The sequence below is a fragment of the Anabrus simplex genome, chromosome 1 (genome assembly GCF_040414725.1).
Source record: "Anabrus simplex isolate iqAnaSimp1 chromosome 1, ASM4041472v1, whole genome shotgun sequence".
NCBI lineage: Eukaryota > Metazoa > Arthropoda > Insecta > Orthoptera > Tettigoniidae > Anabrus > Anabrus simplex.
The window spans coordinates 79,647,057-79,669,511 of NC_090265.1; positions in this window are offsets into that span (position 1 = coordinate 79,647,057).

Here is a 22,455-nt window from a genome sequence, read left to right on the forward strand (position 1 = left end):
AATTAGGCAAAATGATATTCATACACTCGAGAATCCAGTCAGCAATGCTGTTCGACCGAATATCTGATATATAAAGACACATATCATCTTCCACATACCAGTCCCATATTGCAGTGGGAAGAAGCATATTATGTGTTAAACGAATTAACATTTCTCTACCCATGAATTATAAAGTGCTGGATGTCATCGACCGACAAATGACAAGATGATGACACTAAACTGTGGGAAGAGACATCATCATCGTACCTTCCTTTTAGCAGTTTGTATAGAAACCGTCTCCAGAGCAAATTGAATGAGATAATTTCAGATAACAAGGAATACCCTTCTCGCAAGTCATGGGAATAAATTACATCCCTATAAGTCTCTCCGCACCTTTTCGGTGTAATGGGCATTTGAATGAACAGTTCATCATTATTTAATATCCAATAACGTATTATTATCTTTATTATTATTAAATACAATATAATAGAGAACTACGTATGAGCAATAGATTTCATCAACCAGAAATCCTGATTGGCTATATGGAAATCAAAGTCTGAGCTTAACTAGATGGAACCATCTGAGAACCTGGGCGCTGGAAATGAGCAGAATTGCCCTGTCTGAAAAGTTTTGAAAAGGCTCAGACGTGGTGTGGTAAGATTCAGGAGCAATTTAAACAAATGGTACATGCCTGAGTCAACAATACGTGAGAATGGATTGACCAAATATCTCATCATCGATACCTATGCACATCATATACACTTGATTTGATTTGTAGAGATTAATGTAACATGTCCGAGCATTTTTCAAATGGGTTTCTATTTTAATGGTATTATGCGTTACCTTTCTAAAGCCATATAGGCTATGTAATTATTTATTCATTCATTCATTATTTATTTACCATAAACCTTTACAGCATCTATGGAAGGTCAGGGGAAAAGGACAAGCCCCCTACACGTTGTGCCCCCTGACCTTTGAAATAATTACCTAAATCCTAAAGTAAAACCGTCATATACACTATTTACAGGTAAAGTAACAAAGTATAGCCTAATATATACATATTTCTCATTTATACAACCTTTCACTCCCTCATTCATTCTTCCACATGTTCACATGCATTTTCTCACCGTATGTGCTTCTTAACATAACATTTAACTATATTTACATTTCTGCATTTAATGTCGGCGGGTAGATCGTTCCAAAGCCGCGCTGAACGAGCAAAGAAACCTAGTCTGTAGGACTCAGTTCGCGCAAAGGGGGGTATAAGACACACCCCTTTGCCTCTACGGACGGAGCTGTAAGATAAGGAGAGCCGAGGGAATGGTGAAAGGTGAATGGCCCCTGTGAGGGATTTGTGTAAGAAGGTGATGTCGCTTTGTTTACACAAGGAGGCGATTGACGGGAGGGAAGACGGGCAGCTGTTCTTGTTAATTAGTCGTTCAGCGCGACGTTGGATTCCTTCTAGTTTGTGAAGGTTAGCTGCAGTGGTAGGGTGCCAAGCAGGTAGACCATACGTTAGTATAGGTCTCACTAGTGTCAGGTAAGCCGTCCGTATAGCATTCGACTTGCACCCACGGAGGCTTCTGTGCATAAAACCGAGCACCCTGGCAGCTTTGCATCTCACTTCCTCTGTTTGTGCGTTCCATTTTAGTTGTTCAGAAATGGTTATTCCTAACAAATGCATAGTTTTATCTCGCACAATATGTACATTATTAATGTTATATATACATTCTACTGGGTGTCGAGACCTACTTAACCTAATATATTTACATTTGCCAGCATTAATGTTGAGACCGTTGACGTAACACCACACCGCTATAGTGTCCAAGTCCGACTGTAACCTCAGGCAATCCTCTTCGCATTGTATATCCCTGTACAATACTGTGTCATCAGCGTACTGAGCTATGGTTGAGGTCACACATTTAGGTAAATCAGAGACAAATGCATTAAATAATAAAGGTCCAAGGACGGTGCCTTGACATACTCCTGAGGTTACTTTAACGGTCGATGATCGAACTCCATCAAACACAACACGTTGTGTTCGTCCCTCGAGAAATGACCGCAACCATGCCAGTACACTTCCCCTAACATTCATCTGTCTTAATTTTAACAAAAGTCGTTCATGAGGGATTTGATCAAAAGCTTTAGCCCAGTCCAAAGCCACGCAGTCAACCTGAACAATTTTAGATTTCTCCAGAGAGAACTGCCACTCATCAATAACCTTTGTTAATAAAGTATTACAGGATCTTCCTGGAAGAAAACCGTGCTGGCTTTCACTTAGCAGATTACCTTCCCGGAAGTATTCCCGTATATTAGAGGCTACCAGTCGTTCCATACATTTACATACGTGGGATGTGAGAGACACTGGCCGATAGTTGTCAATGAGTGCTTTGTCCCCTTTCTTGAAAATTGGAACTACATCAGCACACTTCCAATCTTGGGGTAGTGATCCACAGTGAAGCGACAGGTTGAATAGTTCGCAGAGAGATGGTGCCAGTGACTCAGCGCAGTCACGGAGTATACGACTGGGTATTTCATCAGGGCCGCTCGCCGCATGGGGTCGAATCCTCTTCAAACTTGCTAGCACCTCAAGTAGAGGCTGGTGAGAGGGAGGGGTGGTACGGGTGTGTTGGTTATATACATGTCCCCAGCTGATTGTGCCTGGGAGAAATTCTCTTTAAATTTGTCACTGAAGGCTGAGGCAATGTCTGCGGGCGTGGAGATGGATTTCCCGTTAGCTTGAAAGGAGCATGGTGCAGCGCTGCCACAGTTCCTTTTTAGTAGCTTCCACAGCTCTTTGGTATCTGAGCAAGCCTTGTGAATGTACTGATCGTAAGCCTCCTTGATCCTATTCTTAGTGTCTTTGCGTGCGGATTTGTACTTTTCCCACGCTTGTTCCGTTTGGCACTGTTTCCACTTTTTGTATAGATTGTTCCGTTTCCTTATTAACTTCAAGAGTTCTTTCTTAATCCACGGGGCTTTCTTCTCTCTTTTTAAAGTGCATTTCGGTACAGTTTGGTCAACGCACCAGAAAAATGTATTTTTCCAGGCGAGCCACAAAGAGTTTACGTCACAGGTTGATAAGGAGGTTGGAGTGGGTAGGTGATTCAGTAGTAAGGTGGAGAGGGATTTCCAATCAGCTTTCCTGAAGTTATATTGAGGCCTGGATTTGTTTTTGACAGGTTTTCTGCAATCTAGGGTAGCTAGAGTCGCTTGAATGGCGTGGTGATCACTGAAGCCGGGTATGACTTCAACTCGAGATACTGAGGAGGGATGATTGGTGAGAAATAGATCTAATATAGAGCGGGATGTTTTGGTGATACGTGTTGCTTCTAAAACAAGCTGTTCTAGAAAGAGATCGTAGAACGCTGTTAGGAATGTGTCTGCCAATGGATTTCCAGGGATGGGAGCGGAATCACGGGTCCATATTATGTCCAGATTAAAGTCGCCTGTGAGGTAGACGGCATTGTACTTGTGCTGAATGAGTTGCATTCGTCTTAGAGATTCCAGTAATCCTTCATTTATACAGGGCTTGGATTTCGGAGCCCGATATATACTACCTATCAAGAATTTGTCGCCCCTACATGTCACCTCCACCCATAGAGCTTCACTGTCAGTTTCCAAGTATCCAAGTCGGATTGGTTGTAATTCTGGTCGTATAGCCAGGAGAACACCCCCTCCCGATGTCCAGGTTCTATCCTTCCTGAATAACAAGTATGGTTGTGGAAATACTTCACCGTCATAAGTAGCACTGCTCAGCCACGTTTCACAGACACTTACGATTGATGGTTCAATACTTGCCAGTGATGTTCTTATCTCCTGCTGTCTCCTATAACCCATTATACTACGGGCATTAAATGAGAGAATGGTGATGTTTCGGGAGCCCTGTACACTGGTAACTGAGTCATTACTATTTACAGAGTTATTTACATAATTTACTTTGTCTGGAACTTCGAAGAACGAGTCCGATGGTACCGGGAGACAACACTTCCAGCACTGCCAAGACGAAAGGCCACGTTTAATTTTATGGTAATCAGATGGAGAGATTTTCGCGCAGGTCTTATGCGTCGACATTTCACACGACACACACTTCACGTACAGCTGATTGATGCGGCCCTTAGAACAGCAATATGACATTCTATGTTAGTCACATTTCTGTTCGGAGGTCCTGGATTTGTTTCTACATCTCCACACGCAGCTATGGTAAGGAGAATGAGGTGAAATGTTGAAGAGGGTGGTCTGGCAACCCTGCGCCTCGCTTGAAGCGCACTGCCAGTACCAGCGGTCACGTACACATTTTCACTGGCGCACCATGTTAAGCACGATATTTTACAATTTTTCACAATTAGCAAGTTCTCTTGAAGGATTGAACCGCTAGGACACTCACTGAACACCACACCATTAAAGATCACTTTGTTATTTCCACACGTGACGCGTTTAACCACTATAAACAACAAGAAAATACGGAGCACTTGGAACACTACATGTCGACCCGCCGCCATCTTTCTCTTTTGCAATATAAAGGTCGAATGTAACAGTTGTTAATATCTGTCTAATTATATATTTTCGACACTGAGTAATAATATGATCCACCTCTGTGGCGTGGTGGTTAGTGTGATTAGCTGCCACCCCCGGGAGGCCCGGGTTCGATTCCCGGCTCTGCCACAAAATTTGAAAAAGTGGTACGAGGGTTGGAACGGGGTCCACTCAGCCTCGGGAGGTCAAGTGAGTAGAGGTGGGTGCGATTCCCACCTCAGTCATCCTGGAAGTGGTTTTCCGTGGTTTCCAGCTTCTCCTCCAGGCAATGCCGGGATGGTACTAAACTTAAGGCCACGGCCGCTTCCTTCCCTCCTTCCTTGTCTGTCCCTTCCAATCTTCCCATCCCCTCGCAAGGCCCCTCTTCAGTATAGCAGGTGAGGCCGCCTGGGCGAGGTACTGGCGATCCTCCCCAGTTGTTTCTCCGACCCAGAGTCTGAAGCTCCAGGACACTGCCCTTGAGGGTGGTAGAGGTGGGATCCTTCACTGAGTCCGAGGGAAAAGCCGACCCTGGAGGGTAAACAGATAAAGAATAAGAATGCACCTTTATTGAACGCATCGTTACAGGCGATGAGCCGTGATGCCTGAAGTCCGACCCAAAATGGAAGAGGCAAAGCATGGAGTGGCGCGGCCTGGATTCACCGCAATCCAAAAAGGTTAGGTGCGAGACGTAGCGCATCAAGGCAATGCTCATTACCTATTTTGATTCCGGAGGGATCAATCATAAAGAATACCTACCATACAACACGACACTAAATGCAACCACCTTCGTGAACATGTTACACCTTGGATCGCCCCCTGAAGACCTGCACTTGCTGCACGACAATGCACGGCCCCATAACAGTGCAGCAGTTCCTAACACGTAAGAAGGTTGTGCTCCATCACCCGTCTTATTCAACACATCTGGTCCCTGACGATTAATTCCGTTTCCCTCGTTTGAAGAAACATTTAAAAACACAACGGTTTTTAGAAATTGCTGATATTCAACGCAATGTGAACGCTGAACTCAACCGCATCCCACAGCTTTACCAAAAGAATGTGAGACCTCTATACGCGTTGTTAGAAGTGCATAATTATGGGAAGCGATCATTTTGGAGGACAATAATCTGTACTGTATTCCTGCATACATTTACAAATATATCATGAAATTAATCATTCACCGTATTTATTGATCACAGGTTGTATTGTTTCTTTTTGCTATTCATGGTTCATGACTTTTGGTGGACTGGGTTTCTAAACCAGCGGTACGGTTGCTTTTAATTTAATGATTGAAGGAAAATGGTGTGTGACATATTCTTTCAGCGTTTCCAATGTGTTTTCTCGGTCGCCTTTATCTCTTATTGTGAGGCTCTGGTGATTACTCTCGGTAACAACTGAACCGTAGGAGGGCGGAAACCTCCCTCCCTGCCTTCCACACTTTGTTACATTGTACAAGAGCACTTGCTCTCCATTAGTCGAGGGAAGAAGCAAAGAACGAGGAAAGTTAGAAGAGTGATGATGAGGAGACAGGAGGGACGGCTCACAGAAGGAAGGTAGAAACTAAGACGTCAATTCACTTCCTTGAATTACAGTAGAATGAGTGACGAATGTTTCATTGTATTTCTGATACTTATCCTATGTTTTCATCCATATCCTCGCGGGGTGATGAGTGTGAACTGTGTCGCATACATGGATTTCTCCCAGTTTTGCATCCCGATGCCCTTCCTGACACGAACCCTAAGTGGAGTGATTGATTCACTCTTGCGTGTTTTTATGGTAGTGTAGTATTTTGAGTGAATATGAAGAGGAGTGCGCTGGGATAAGCACAAACACCAAGCATCTCAGGCTATGGGAATTAATAAAATGCGGCTGAAATCCCCAGCTTGGCCGTAGATCGAACCCAGAGTCTCTGACCCAAACTCCAGTATGCTGACAAATCAACTGAAGCGTCGGAAATTTTGTACTCTCATCCATAAAATACAAGTCATTATTTTCTGTGTACAATTCAAATGTTTGCGTCATACCTCGTATTTTTTGCAATTTGCTTTATGCCGCATCGACACAGATAGGTCTTATGGCGACGATGGGATAGGAAAGGCCTAGGAATGGGAAGGATGTGGCCGTGACATTCACTAAGGTACAGCCCGAGGATTTGCCTGGTGTGAAATGTGAAACGACGGAAAACTATTTTCAGGGGCTGCCTACAGTGGGGATCAAACCCATTACCTCCCGGATGCAAGATCACAGCTGTGGGCCCCTAACCGCACGGCCACATACCTCGTATTTATCTCGGATTAGGTAAAATAAAGGGTTGAAATTATGTTATTTTCAATTTTTGTTGTTCATTCGTATGTTTGTATTAACATCATGGATAAAGAGCTGAATATAATTTCTCGAAACATGGTATTCAAGTTCAGAATGGCCGGAGTGTGCACTACACTGTACCTAGGTAGTATGTTATACAGTTATATAAGAATATTAAATCGAACAAGTGACCATGCGCTTTGGGTCAAGTAGCTAATCAGCTTGCATTCGGAAGATAGTGGGTTCGAACCCCACTGTCCGCAGCCCTAAAGGTGGTTTTCTGTTGTTCCCCATTTTCACAACAGGAAAATGCTGGGATCGATCCTTAATTAAGGCCATGGCCATTTACTTCCCATTCCTAGACCATTCTTACCCCATCGTCACAATAATGCCTACCTGTATATGTATTGGTGCGCCGTAAATTATGTGTAATAAAAGAAAAAAAGAAAAAAACGAGAAATTTCATGTTCTTCCGTTGATATTAGCTGTATCGAAAAACTGAACATAATAAAAGTTGTATAAAATACCGGGTGATACTGCTGCCCCTATTTTTTCTCAAAAATGTGCAACCAGCTAGGAATTAAATATAGACTTCCCCGCACAATGCAAAACCGGTACAAGAGGCAATAAATGAGGCCCATCTCAAAAACACTGTACTATTTTATGTAGAGCGAAGTCCAATACTCCAGTAATTTTTAGGAAATGTTACTGTACTGTACACACCATAGCCACTCCCTTAGCTGTCGATAGAGAATTGCACATCTGATTGGATCACGAGGCCATTTTATTTTTTCAGTAAAGGGTGGTCACGGTATCATAGAAAACATGATATATATTAGCACCAATTACAGAATGTCAGTTCACCTCCATTTTGTACAGTCTCATCGCATTGAAATTGATAGAAACGCGTTTTTCACAGTATTTTATAATCTATGGCTCGTAAATTCTATACAGCAGATGTAATAGCACCGTCATCATCATCATCCGTTTACCCTAAAGGATCGGCTTTTCCCTCGTATTAAGCGAGGGATCCCACCTCTACCGCCTCAAGGGCAGTGTCCTGGAGCTTCAGACACTGGGTTGGGTATACAACTGGGGAGGATGACCAGTGTCTCGCCCAGTCAGCCTCAAATGCTATTACGGAGATTTCCGTGGTAGTTAGAGGTGAAAGAAGGTGCGGGGTGGTGAACAGGTCTCAAGCTACGAAAGTAAAATTAATTTAAAAATTTAACAAGGTTATATTTTCTTTTCAAAATAAAGAAATAACAAGTACGGCAGGTACAGAGTAGCAAGTCAACGAAATGTAGTTACAATATTTACTGGATTTGGGCTTCGCGCCCCGACTTCACACTTCTAGGGCAATTAGCCCAACTTTACTCCAAAATAAGTTTTACCAGAGGGGCAGAAAACCCCATTCATGTTCAAGAGCACTTGCCCCAAATTACACAGAAAGGCCTCCTCGAGGCATACAACACTTAATTTTCAAGAAAGAGCCACACGCTCTCAAACTTATAGCCTCTCAAAGGCCACACCAAACTCCACCTTCAAGTTGTCCTCTCAGGACATAGACACAGGGGTAACATACCCAACCTACTGAGGTCTATTAAATGAAAAGGGGTAATTACATGACCTCCAAAATAACAATTAGAGAGGAGGCGATCTGCTCTCCTAATGCATTTGTTTTTTAAAACCTAATCTGGCTCTAGGCCACTAATACAAGGGCTAATCCCATACTACAGAGGTGACTTAAGAAGGAAACAATTTACATTACGTTAAAGAAGAATAGGTAGAGAAAAAAAAATAAGTTCACCTCAAAGCAATATGAGTGGGAGCTCGAGAGGGTTAAGCACTCTCTATCCCAATATGTAGTTTAAAAGATAGAATAGATACAAGTTGCTTTACATTTTAAGGAAGGTTACATAATGGAACAACTTCGGACCCGCCCCGAGAGTTAAACTGCTGAGCTAGCAAGGAAAGAAGTAATTAATCGGCCATTACCTTGTTGTTGACCGCTGCCGACGAAAGAGGCGCTTCCCGCCCCCTGCTATGTACTTTACACACTGAAAGATGGAACAGAAGTGGCCCGGAGACCCTAAAATCAGCAGTTTATATACTCTCGCGGAAAGTTCGAGGCGTTTGGGGAATGAGAACACCCTCCCACAAAAACTTTATTGGCTAACCAAGAAAACCCCTACACAATATGAAGAAGAAACACCTAATTGGTGGAAAATTAATTCAAGAAATTCGGGATTGGCTAGATACAAAACAAGGGGAAAGAAAGGGATAATATTGCCAACTTAAATAATGACTGAAAGAAATTTAGCAAAGAACAAACTTTTGAATTCAACATTTCTCAAAAAAAAAAACAAAAAAAAAAAACAGTTCTTTCACTCCGCACTAGGGTGCACTATTGTTGATCTTCAGTAGTGTCCTCTAGAAGAGAAAGTTCACACTTCTTACTACAAGCAAAACAAAAATACGTTGAAAATGACACAGTTCAAAAACTCCAAAATTTCCAGGTAGTGACATTTTCTGAGAAAGTAGAAAATTAATACCGTAGATAAAGTTCAGACTTCCTCCAGCAGAGGAGTTTCAATTGGCGCACATTTTAAATTAGCGACGTGGAGGTGTACCGCCTGGTACAGACCTCCCCCCCAAAAGTTCCTCCAGGGGTGACACTGGCAATTTGTTTGGAAACAAGTTTCAAGTTTTGATGTTGATATGGAGATTAATTGCAGAAGTATTTATAGGATTTTCTTAATGTGGTTTGATTCAGTATCAAAATTTTTGTTGTGACAGATGAAGTAAAGTCTTTATGTTTGTAGAAATTCAGAAGGAAAACTTTAGTTTTTAAAGTTGAGGAAAATTTTCTAAGTCCACCAAATATTGCAGTAGAATACCCAAGAAAGGTAGTAAAGTTAATCTGGACTGTCCATATAGTTGATGTTGATTAAGTTGGATGGCCAGACCGGCCGTTGCAGCTTGCATCCAAAGGCGGCCGCTCGGACCCCTCAAGTACCCTGAGATACCGCTCGCCCGCACTATGAGGGGAGCAGTGGTGTTGAAGCACGCCGCGCCCGCGGTGAACATATACAGGCTGCGGGCAAGTAGCAGGTCGTGCGCCGCACATCAGCCTTGGCCGGGAGGAGGGCTCCGGCTCGCCGTGCACATGTCGTCCTCGCTGGGGCCGAGGGGGCTCTTCCTCTAACCCAGTCGCAGCACGGCGCCGCGCGGCTGCGGGAGCACTGAAACATTAAAGCTAGGCGGCAGAATTGTTGGACCATCATCATTTTTTGAGGGCACAGGCTTTGTGGAGAGGTTGAGGGGCCAGCGGCGTGCAGAAATTCATTTCAGATGCGAGCCACTGTGTGTAGTGGAGCAGGAGACGGGAGCGTGGTAATGGCCGTGGCAAGGACAGGATGGCAGTTTAATGGTTCGGGGCAGGTTTCACAAAAATACTAGAGAAGGGGCAGAAAGCCTTAAAAGTGAAACTCAAAAAAAAATATATAACCTTCATATTCCTTTCACGATTATATGAAGCAAGTTAACCCAGAAATTACACCGGTTTCACCTGTGACAGGTGAACCCTAAATATCCTCTCGGTGGCTGGATTGCTTAATAACAACGTAACCGGCGTAAGGAAGTCGAGAATGACACACGGCCCATGGAATCTGGGGGCAAGCTTGCCCGCGGGAACAAAACTCTTGACCATTACTTGGTCACCTACCTTCAAAGGGGTGGGTCTCCGTCCACGATCATACCTTTCGATAACCTTTTCATGAGACACTGTGAGATTGGCTTTAGCCTTGTTCCAAAGATCTTTAATGTTGTCCGGATCTATTGTCTCAGGTAGAATGTCACTCAGGGACCAGAGGTTAGGGAGCGGCGTGTTGGGAACAAACTTGAACATCAAAGAGGCTGGAGTAAATTTATGTGATTCATGAACCGCCGAATTCAAAGCAAAAGCTAACCAATGCAGGGACGTGTCCCACCTGGAATGATCTTCATGATGATAGGCAATAAGCGCGGACCTGAGATTACGGTTAACCCGTTCAGCCAGAGATGGTTGAGGGTAATAAGCAGAAGTAGTTACATGAGAGATGGACAAGTCAAAACAGAATTTACGAAAAAGATTTGATGTGAACGCCTTAGCATTATCAGACACAATATATTGGCACGGACCAAAAGAAGCAAAAATAGAATTTAGGCAAGTAATGGTGGACTGAGCGGTAGCCAGCTTAGTCGGAAATAACCAAGAAAATCTTGTAAAACCATCTACGCATACAAAGATGAACTTGTTGGCATTTCCCTTTGACTGGGGGAAGGGTCCTACATAATCAATATACAGGCGTTCCATGGGGCGCGACGCTTGATGCGAAGACAAAAGGCCTACCTTGGTGGACATGGTTGGTTTACTAAGCAAACAAGATTTACAAGCTTTTACTAGTTCACGGATTTCACCGTCCATACCCTTCCAGATGAACCTTTCACGAATCTTTTCACGAGTTTTAAAGATTCCAAGAAGCCCCCCTAATGGGGTCTCATGATAGTATTTGAAGATCATAGGCACAAGAACAGCTGGAACGACAACCTTCATCATCTTATCATGCCTCGAAGGGCAACATAGAACACCATTCCTCAGAACATAAGGGACAACATGTTCCCCAGAAGAAAGGGTTTCCATTATCGGAGACAGCGTCGGATCTTCACGTTGGTATTTCTCGATATCCCTAAAGAGCATGGGAGCATCTGTTAAGATGGCATTAACATCAGATAGCATGGACTCGGGAGGAGATGAACTATCGACCGGTTCATGGTTCTCAACGTCGTTGGAAAACATTCGGCTGAGTCCATCAGCAACAACATTTTCGGTACCTCTGATATGCCGGACATCGAATTGGAAGGCGGAAATACGGATGGCCCAACGGGCTATACGACCAGTACGACGCGGCCTACCTAAGACCCAGCTTAAGGCTTGATGATCTGTCTCCAGGTCGAATTTGACATGTTCCAGATAGAGACGGAACTTCTCTAAGGCAAATAAGACTGCCAACCCTTCGAGCTCATAGATAGAATACTTGGCTTCTTGAGCCGATAGAGTCCTAGATGCATAGGCGATGGGTCGCCTCCCTAGTTCAGTCTCTTGAAGAAGGACTGCAGCTACTGCTGACGACGACGCGTCGGTTTGGACGATGAATTTCTTCGAGAAATCAGGCATAGCAAGTACAGGGGCATTACAGAGAGCTAATTTAAGATCTTCAAAAGCGGCTTGTTGAGAAGGTCCCCACTCGAATTTGATGCCTTTCCTACGAAGAAAGTTCAAGTGCGCCGCTCTATTAGCGAAGTTAGGAATAAAATTCCTGAAGAAATTGACCATACCAATGAATCTAGCGATACCTTTAACGTCCTTGGGAGGTTTAAAATCACGGATGGCCTGTGTTCTAGAATGATCGACTGCAACACCATCAGGTGACACAATATGCCCTAGGAATGACATAGAGGGCTTAGCAAAGGCAACCTTGGACAACTTGACAGTTAACCCAGCCTTACGAAGGCGATTGAGAACTTCTTGCAGATGATCTAGATGTTCTTCAAATGTCTCCGAAAATACGACGACATCATCCAAGTAGTGATACAAGTACTCAAATTTGATGTCGGAGAAGACCCTATCTAGCAGCCTAGTGAGTACAGCTGCTCCCGTGGGGAGCCCGAAAGGCACGCGGTTGTATTCGTATAAATTCCAGTCCGTGGCAAACGCTGTAAGATGTTTAGACTCTTCCGCTAGGGGAATTTGATTATAGGCCTGATTCAAGTCCAAGATAGTAAAGAACTTGGCCTTACGAAACCATGAAAAACAAGAATGAAGGTCAGGAAGGGGCACGGATTGCAACACCACCTTCCGATTGAGAGCCCTATAATCAATGACAGGCCTGAAGCCTCCTTGGGGTTTCGGGACTAGAAAAATAGGCGAAGAATACGCCGACTTAGAGGGCCTAATAATACCATCCTTCAACATCTGATCGATGATTTCTTTCAGAGCCTTCATTTTAGGTGGAGATAGTCTATAAGGTGGAAAACGGACAGGAATCGAATCCGTGACCTCAATTTTGTATTCAATAAGGTCAGTAACACCAAGAGTATCAGAGAACACCTCTGGAAATGACTGACATAATTTACGAATACTATCAGCCTGCTCCTCAGGTAGATGTCTAAGGTCTAACAACATCTCGTCCTGGGTAGGCGAAATAGATGAACATGATACAGAATTACACTTTAACAAGGGAATTTTACAATTGGAAGCAAATTTGAATGTGCACGACTTACTCTGAAGATCGAGCACAAGGCCAGTGTGAGAAATGAAGTCAGCTCCCAATATGATGGGGCAAGACAGGTGCTTAGCCACAAACAATTTGGTTTTCCATGTAAATTTTAAAATACGAATTTTGACCTGTACAGAACCTAGAATTTCTAATGGAGATGAATTAGCCGAAACATATTGAACAGTAGATGAGCCATAGTCAGGTAGTTTACAAACAGACTTCAATTTAGAATACCATTGGTCCGAAATAATTGAACAAACACTGCCTGAATCTAATAGAGCGGTTATAGGCTCGTTATTCAACTCAATCTTAAGAAAAGGAACAGGTGCGGGGATATCCGCCGCAATCCTAAGACACTCTTTGGGGCATTCAAAAGATAGATTTGCAGATTGAACATTCCCTGAATTTACGACGAGTTTGCCAGGGGCTGAGCCTCGGGAAGATGGATTAGTCGGCTCAGCCGAAGCCACTAGTCACTTTTGATTGTTGTTGGAAGTTGCACCTGAAGTTGAGCAGGAGGGGGTGCTATTTGAATTTGGGCAATTTTTGGCGATATGTGAGAAAGCCCCACATTTAAAACAGCCTTGTGATGAGCCAGCTCCCTTATTTGCCCTACTAGCTTTGATCAATGGACACTTATTGCGAAGATGGTCAGGTGACCCGCAAGCATAACATTTACGGGGTGTGACTGGTCGGCGAGGTGGAGGCCGAGGATTACTAAACGAAGGAGGGGGTTCTTTCGCGACACGCAAGGAATCGGCGTATCTAACTCCTTCCGCTGAGACGGCCAATGCTTCAAGTTCAGAGAAGGTTTGCGGACACGCCGCGAAACACAAATATGACCTATAGGATAGTGAAATTTCTTCTACAATAGCCTGTACAATTTGATCTTCAGGAAAATGAAGGGCAAACACCCTAGTATAGAATTTAATATCTTGGATGAAGTCTGCCAAGTTTTCATCCAAACGCTGTACACGATAATAGTACTTCTGAATAAGGGAGGACCTGGCCCTAGCCGGGATGAAGTTAGCTAGCAAGTGGGCGTGGAAATCTTCAATAGATGATTGCCCGGCGATGGCTCGTACTATTTTGTCGGAGAGAATCCCAATTGCATAGGGATAGATGATTTGCAAAATCTGACATGGGGAAAGAGAAAAAACAAGGGCATGATCCTGAAATTCAACTAAAAATCTTAAAAATGAAATTACGTCACTGGTGGTATTAACGGAAAACTTAGAGATACCTCTGAGCAACATTGCCAATGGATGAGGCAAGCTGCTAAACCCGGGTGACATAGTAGGTAAAGGTTTCAATGGCAAGGAAGTTAATTCAGGACGTATATTACTCAACGATGCACGTCGTTCCGACTCGTTGTCCAATGGGGCAGAGATAGTTTGAGCGGCAACGGTTATTCTATTGGCTTCTCCCTTAGGAGGCTCTTCCTCGCTACCTACATTCATCGTGGTGGGTTGATCTATTTTGGGAGGAACTTCCCCAGTTAACAATTGAGTGACCTTGCTAGATAATTCAGAAATACTTTCAAGCAACGTACTAGCTTCCTTCCTCTGAACGTCATTCAACTTCAGAGACAACAGATCGTTAACTCTATTTGAAAAATGATATAGCCTGGCTTGCACACGCTTAATTTGATTAGGAGAAGGATCATTTTCGTCAAAAAAACTAACTACCGATGCTAGCCCAGTAGTATTCTCGGTGATCGTGGAAAGAGAATCGTCAATTTCTTTCTCTCCCAAATTGGGGATGGAAATGGGCAAATCAAGGGACTCTCTAAGCTTGTTGGTGTCTATCGCAACCGTGCCTCCAGATTGCACATTTCTGATAGTTAACTCATAGATCAACTCCTCTTTGCGCAAATAGTTAAGATGGAGAACATCGCGAGGGCCGGGCATGATGACAGAACAATTTTGAAAAACTCAAAAATTCCAGCAACTGAGAAAATGGTTAGAGTTCGGAACAAAACAATGTTTAGCCGTCAAAAGGGGCTAAAATGAGACCTATTCAACCACGCTCTGCTACCACTTGTTACGGAGATTTCCGTGGTAGTTAGAGGTGAAAGAAGGTGCGGGGTGGTGAACAGGTCTCAAGCTACGAAAGTAAAATTAATTTAAAAATTTAACAAGGTTATATTTTTCTTTTCAAAATAAAGAAATAACAAGTACGGCAGGTACAGAGTAGCAAGTCAACAAAATGTAGTTACAATATTCACTGGATTTGGGCTTCGCGCCCCGACTTCACACTTCTAGGGCAATTAGCCCAACTTTACTCCAAAATAAGTTTTACAAGAGGGGCAGAAAACCCCATTCATGTTCAAGAGCACTTGCCCCAAATTACACAGAAAGGCCTCCTCGAGGCATACAACACTTAATTTTCAAGAAAGAGCCACACGCTCTCAAACTTTAAGCCTCTCAAAGGCCACACCAAACTCCACCTTCAAGTTGTCCTCTCAGGACATAGACACAGGTGTAACATACCCAACCTACTGAGGTCTATTAAATGAAAAGGGGTAATTACATGACCTCCAAAATAACAATTAGAGAGGAGGCGATCTGCTCTCCTAATGCATTTGTTTTTTAAAACCTAATCTGGCTCTAGGCCACTAATACAAGGGCTAATCCCATACTACAGAGGTGACTTAAGAAGGAAACAATTTACATTACGTTAAAGAAGAATAGGTAGAGAAAAAAAAATAAGTTCACCTCAAAGCAATATGAGTGGGAGCTCGAGAGGGTTAAGCACTCTCTATCCCAATATGTAGTTTAAAAGATAGAATAGGTACAAGTTTCTTTACATTTTAAGGAAGGTTACATAATGGAACAACTTCGGACCCGCCCCGAGGGTTAAACTGCTGAGCTAGCAAAGAAAGAAGTTATTAATCGGCCATTACCTTGTTGTTGACCGCTGCCGACGAAAGAGGCGCTTCCCGCCCCCTGCTATGTACTTTACACACTGAAAGATGGAACAGAAGTGGCCCGGAGACCCTAAAATCAGCAGTTTATATACTCTCGCGGAAAGTTCGAGGCGTTTGGGGAATGAGAACACCCTCCCACAAAAACTTTATTGGCTAACCAAGAAAACCCCTACACAATATGAAGAAGAAACACCTAATTGGTGGAAAATTAATTCAAGAAATTCGGGATTGGCTAGATACAAAACAAGGGGAAAGAAAGGGATAATATTGCCAACTTAAATAATGACTGAAAGAAATTTAGCAAAGAACAAACTTTTGAATTCAACATTTCTAAAAAAAAACCAGTTCTTTCACTCCGCACTAGGGTGCACTATTGTTGATCTTCAGTAGTGTCCTCTAGAAGAGAAAGTTCACACTTCTTACTACAAGCAAAACAAAAATACGTCGAAAATGACACAGTTCAAAAACTCCAAAATTTCCAGGTAGTGACATCTTCTGAGAAAGTAGAAAATTAATACCGTAGATAAAGTTCAGACTTCCTCCAGCAGAGGAGTTTCAATTGGCGCACATTTTAAATTAGCGGCGTGGAGGTGTACCGCCCGGTACAATCATCATCATCCGTTTACCCTAAAGGATCGGCTTTTCCCTCGTATTAAGCGAGGGATCCCAGCTCTACCGCCTCAAGGGCAGTGTCCTGGAGCTTCAGACACTGGGTTGGGTATACAACTGGGGAGGATGACCAGTGTCTCGCCCAGTCAGCCTCAAATGCTATGCTGAACAGGGGCCTTGTGGAGGGATGGGATGATTGGAAGGGATAGACAAGCGGCCGTGGCCTTAAGTTAGGTAGCATCCCGGCATTTGCGTGGAGGAGAAGTGGGAAACCACGTAAAACCACTTCCAGGATGGCTGGGTTTGGATTCGAACCCACCTCTACTCAGTTGAACTCCTGAGGCTGTGTGGACCCCGTTCCAGCCCTCGTACCACTTTTCAAATTTCGTGGCAGAGCCGGGAATCGAACCCGGGCCTCCCGGGGTGGCAGCTAATCACACTAACCACTACACCACAGAGGCGGACATGTGATAGCTTACGCCATGTAATTACTACCGTTACAGCGTTCAATAAGGTCATAAATCTGGATCATAAGGCTGTAAGACATCAGTAACTTTACGAAGCGAGAACTTTCGCTCTGCTCGTGAATACAGATTTGTAAGTGCTGGACGGGTAAGTAGGAAGTATCTGAGGGGATTTAGGCATGTTACCTGTTCGGCTACAGGTAGCAGTGAAGGTTCGAAGCGTTATTGAGTAGGGCTTTTTTAAATTTTCTTTTGTACAATTCTCGGCGTTCTTTACGGAGATTTGACTTGTCTTTAGTCTCAGATATTCTTCTAAGGAAGTTATAATAAACAGACATAATAATTATCGCCACGTAAGCACAGAATTTGTAAAAATTCATTGTGAATACCACCTGAAACCTAATGCTGGACTCATTTAACCAAACTCTACTCCTAAGAAATAGTTGCAACTATCTTGACTTAAAAAAGATATGATTCTTTAGCACGCTGTGGTGTTTTCAGCAAGGTAAACCTGACTCCACATTCTAGATTAGACTTTGTAACATACAAGATCAGTTTCGAAGCGATAGCGTATATTGTACCATTAGTACAGAGATACGAAACCAATTCCTCGTCGCCTGGGATGGCTACATGGTACTAATCACAGACGGCATGTCGTTTTTTCCGGCGGATTCAGAGTTCGAATCTAGCTACGATCTTTTCATCTTTATTTCTACTCTTAATACATTCGTAGTTAAGGTTTAATTTATTAAAGTTTAACTTCCTTAAGTCTCAAAAGTCACTTTTCACCTTTAGAAAGAAATCATATCCACCTGTGTGGTGTAGTGGTTATAGCTGCCACCCCCGGAGGCCCGGGTTCGATTACCGGCTTTGCCACGAAATATGAAAAGTGGTACGGGGGCTGGGACGGGGTACACTCACCCTCGGGAGGTCAATTGAGTAGAGGAGGGTTCGGTTCCCACCTCAGCTATCCTGGAAGTGGTTCTCCTTGGTTTCCCACTTCTCCTCCAGGCAAATGCCGTGATGGTACCTCACTTCTGGCCACGGCCGCTTCCTTCCCTCTTCCTTGTCTATCCGTTCCAATCCTCCCATCCCCCACCAAGGTCCCTGTTCAGCATAGCAGGTGAGGCCGCTTCTGAGAGGTACTGGTCATCCTCCCAAGTTGTATCCCTCGACCCAATGTCTCACGCTCCAGGACACTGCCCTTGAGGCGGTAGAGGTTGGATCCCTCGCTGATTTCGAGGGAAAAACCAACCCTGGAGGGTAAGCAGATTAAGAAGGAAAGAAAGAAGAAAAGAAAGCATACATCAGAAAGGAATAAATACATGCATTTTTTATATGGCAAACGACTAAAACGAATGAAGCGCACTGCACTTATTGTCAGCATTATGACGAACCCATTCATCCAAACAACTGCGCACATTCGACTTCAAGAATGACTGGACTTCCTAGGTAGGGCACATGAAACAGCACATAGTAATCTTTAAAATTGCAGGCAGATTCCTCCATATACGTTGTAGCAAGGAAGAATGACTCACCTCTTCTGTACTCAGATACGAATTAATGAAGGAGGTGGTCATTTTTAACATTTCCTTCATTAATCGAATGGCCATACACAAGCCCATTGCACCTCTGTCGGTAATAGTTTATTACACTGCAAATAGCTCTTTTAAGAGCTACTTAGAAATGAACATAACAGAGTACCTGCAACATGAAAACTGATCATGATTTAGATTTTTCTTCAACAACGCGACTCACACGAACATTCAACAACGAAATAAAAGAATCGTCCTTTATTGCACTAGAAATCCGATAAACGAGAAACGCATTCCTCATCTAACTCCGACCAGGCTGGGCTATCAAGAACTGTCGTTTGCCAGCGTTATATCAACACTACTTCTAGTCATTCAGCCATCATATTCTCTGTACATAAACTTTCTGTGACACAGAATTTTCACGATTCTTTACACTCGTACGGTATTTTATCATTAATGCAGATTTCGTTACCACGAATAAACGACTTATAGAAAACGTAGTAAGATCAGACATCGCTGTGAGTAGCCAAGGTTAATGTTTTTAGATTAGGCTTTAATCAGCGGGTTGCATAAAACTGAGTGAATAGGGCCAGATGTAGCACTCGGTATAAATTCGATATTTTATTGCTTCGTGCATTTTTACGGTGACAGAAATAATAACATAAGTGTTCATGTTTACTTTCTCAAATATATTCTAGTTTAGTAATTTAGGGATATCTCGACACGCTAAGCAAAAACCTGTAATTTTGATCATGCTTTATTTGTAAAATATTTCAATTATTTCCCTTGTGATTTTGTACACACTTAGTTTATGTTTTCTATTATTTATGGCAAAAAATACATTTCATAACATGTCAAATTATCAAATAAATATTATTATTTTTTTGCTAGGGGCTTTACGTCGCACCGACACAGATAGGTCTTATGGCGACGATGGGATAGGAAAGGCCTAGGAGTTGGAAGGAAGCGGCCGTGGCCTTAATTAAGGTACAGCCCCAGCATTTGCCTGGTGTGAAAATGGGAAACCACGGAAAACCATTTTCAGGGCTGCCGATAGTGGGATTCGAACCTACTATCTCCCGGATGCAAGCTCACAGCCGCGCGCCTCTACGCGCACGGCCAACTCGCCCGGTATCAAATAAATAAAGGATGCAATAATATCCACTTCTCCCGCACTTAGGGAGAACCTGACGCTAGGTAGCACCTCCGAATGGTTACATTACTATTGTACACAGTGCGTACATATAAACTGTTCATCGTTTCCGTTTTCCACACACATATCGTGGAACCACTTTCTGCATTCCCCACTACACTGGACCCATGCCACATTACGGTTGTCGTCACATAATGCGCAGTAATTCTCAGAGCAAAGAAGACTGCTTGAGAAACTAGCTTCCCCGTTGCGCACGCCGAGTTCTCGTTGTTGTCCTTCGATTTGAAGGATTCTTTTCATTCTCACGTTTCCTATTCTTTAAATTTTCCCGATAATCCCGTGAAGCCACCGTGGCGGATAGGGGAGAAGCAACACATCTCTATTCATAAAGCTGATGCCCTATCAAGCACATCCGGATCTTTGCAGTGCGTTGAGTGTCCGTCGATTATCAACCGAATCCTGCCCCGAGGTTTGTAACGGGTTAGGTGATAAAGGAATAATGAAAATACCTCAGTGGTCATATACACTGATTCGGACATTTTAACAACTGATCCACTGGGCATTCCTTTTGAGTGTATCTTTGCCATACCCCTTTCATCATAACAAAGGATGGGATAGCATATCCAATAGCATTACCACACACTATTACTGTTACCGTAGATCTCTTTTCTGCCGTGGTGCTGTGAAACACGTTTTTCTTTCCTTGTTCACTGATAATCTTCCCTGCCTTAAATATGAGCTGAACACCAGTTTCATTGGCATTAAAAATATTACCAGGTTCTTGCAAAACGCAGTCATATCCAACCATTGCCTTTTGTTTTTTTAAATATGCTTCTTAACACCATTCCTCTGAGTGAACCTAAAAGCCAGTTCTCGTAAGTCGGTCACTGTTCGCCCAAACCCCTTAGAATCGAGATGAAAAATATGGTTGACTAAATGGCCCTACATAGCTTTATCAATTGTTGCTCCTTTTTCCAGTTTTCTATTGGTAGATATACCAGATAGTATTCTGGATCTGAGTGTATTCCTTGGAATATTTGAATATTTCGCAGCTGTTGCTAAAGTAGTTCAATTTTCTTTCACGTCCTTAATAGCAGCAGCCATATCTTCTGCATTCCATTGCCCAAGCACACCTTTGTACACATATTTCCGTGGCATCCTCCCCCTATAACCATTTGGATGCAAAACTATTAATGCGAAACTTCTACTTTATCATCAGTCTCCAACCTCCGTCATTTGAGTTTAACTTAACAATACAAACATTATTATAAAAATAACGCATTACAAAAATATTATAAATATCCTAATACACTACGTTGTCATACTTTATTACTCCTACTAAAATGTAGTATTAACGCACCATTAAACGCTATCCCCAAAAATGTATCCCGGTTTAGAGATTCACGGAGATCTACCAGCTTGTCGTGTCTAGATCTCCCCGATTTTCATTGGCAGGCAAGAGTTCGCAACACTTTCCAAGCTGAAGGTTTGGCGATTTTGAAATGACATGAATGCTTCTCCGAAACTTGCTTTATGCGCCTAACCTCAAACAGTATCTTAAAAGTATCGCATATCTACCTAATTCGTTACACAACCTACTCATCATATTATAGCAAGTTACTTTTAAGTCATATATCACTTACTTACTCACCTTCAATTATTCATATGGCTTGTATTTATAGTGATAATCTTCAGCTAACAGGGTGACCATGAGCATAAAACCATACGGCTCCAGTAAATGTAGTTGCAAGTTTGACCTGTGCGGTACTGTGGTTACCAGAGGCGCTAAGCTTAAAAGTGTCGAGTTCTCCCTGAGTTTTCGGGATCTCCCTAAGTTACCTTACATGCGGGAATATTATTTCTATCTTATATTTTTGAAACGAAATCTAATGGCGCTACAACTTTGACGGACCTCAGACTACCAAGTAGCCGCTGCTCATCCCGAAACTCTGCAGATTACAAAGTGACGTATTGTGACCGTATCGGCACAATTAATATTTATTTCAAGTGATATGCTTGGTAAGGAAGCAGGCAGCAGGCTCTCTTTGTGTAGATGTTGGGAGTAGCATCAGGTTGTGCAATAAGACGCCCGCCAGAGAGGCGCCTTCACCCGCCCATTGGGTGGCTTAAAGAATCCCCGAACTAGGCACACGTCATAGAAGAAGCAGGAGAAGAACACAATTTAGCGACTCCATATTGGAAAACAAATGCCAGCGTGCAGCGATGCCAAAGCGATCGGGCTAAATTTAATGTATTTTCGGCGTAAATAAGGCTTGATTAACAAAACTGCACCCGTCAGAGCAGTGTGCTGAATTTTGGTGGAATTATAAAGTCAGGAGTTCTGATAGAAAATACTCTCCAAGCGAAAAGCGTTGGTAAACAACTTATATAACTCCGTTATCGTACGTAGGCCTAGTGAAAAGCCAGATGCCTTCGGGGACTCCCTACTTCCCCTCCAAGCTGATTAATTAATTACTGCAGATCCGCCGAACGTATTCACCTCCGCATATCATAGCGTACTTGTGCATAACCAAGTCACACAGTCTAGCGTATTGCTAATTTCGACAGGCTGGTTTATCCAGGAGCAGTCGAAATAAGAGTGGGGGTTGATCTCGCTAGTCGCCCCTACTGCCGGAGTCAGTATAAG